We start from the raw sequence: 985 nt of genomic DNA on the forward strand, positions 1-985 counted from the left end.
TTACAAAAAACTAAATATGAACGAGAAAAATCATGAGGTTGATTTGTACTAAGTGGGATTTGAATATGCTGGAATTTTATCACAAGATGTTTCATCGAATCCTAAGCCAAAGGAGACCAATTGCATCTTAAAAAAAGAAAAGAAACTTGTTAAGTGCATAGATTTTGTGAACGATAAGGCAATGTAATTAGAAATAGAAGAAAAAAAACAAAACATTGTAGAGAGTTTTACTTTGTGCCTAAGTCATTTTCCCCCCTATAAATAGAGAGGTCCTACCCATTGTAAATCATCCCAAAATTCAATAAGAATTTCTTCTCTCTCTTTCTTTGCAATATTGTTCTTCTACTTTTATTGTTTTATTACAAAAAACTAAATATGAACGAGAAAAATCATGAGGTTGATTTGTACTAAGTGGGATTTGAATATGCTGGAATTTTATCACAAGATGTTTCATCGAATCCTAAGCCAAAGGAGACCAATTGCATCTTAAAAAAAGAAAAGAAACTTGTTAAGTGCATAGATTTTGTGAACGATAAGGCAATGTAATTAGAAATAGAAGAAAAAAAACAAAACAATTATTTTGTCAGAAGTGGGATTTGAACCCACGCCCTCTCACGAAGACCAGAACTTGAGTCTGGCGCCTTAGACCACTCGGCCATCCTGACTTATTGCTTAAAGCTCTTCAAGATAATGTCAAAACGTAATTCCAAATATAATAAAGAATTAATATTCAGCATAATTTCATCACACTAACAAGTTAACATTTTTACACTATCAAATCATTTAAAGATAATTAATATATATACAACATACTTCCTTCATCCCAATTTATATGATATTGTTTGACTGAACATAAAGTTTAAGAAAGATTAAAAAACTTTTGAATCTTATTTTAATAACTAAGCCATAAATTTTAGTAACTATTCATAATAGTGAAGGATAACTAACTATTTATAATAGTAATAAAATTAGTAACATAAAAAAT

General features: G+C 28.9%; 1 non-coding gene across 1 annotated transcript; it reads right to left on the reverse strand.

Moving 5' to 3' along the window:
- Window positions 1–581: 581 nt before the first annotated feature.
- TRNAL-CAA (transfer RNA leucine (anticodon CAA)) lies at window positions 582–665 on the reverse strand. Its single transcript has one exon. It is a non-coding gene; the product is annotated as a tRNA-Leu (tRNA).
- Window positions 666–985: the final 320 nt, after the last annotated feature.

Source organism: Nicotiana sylvestris, chromosome 5 (genome assembly GCF_000393655.2).
Source record: "Nicotiana sylvestris chromosome 5, ASM39365v2, whole genome shotgun sequence".
Taxonomy (NCBI): Eukaryota; Viridiplantae; Streptophyta; class Magnoliopsida; order Solanales; family Solanaceae; genus Nicotiana; species Nicotiana sylvestris.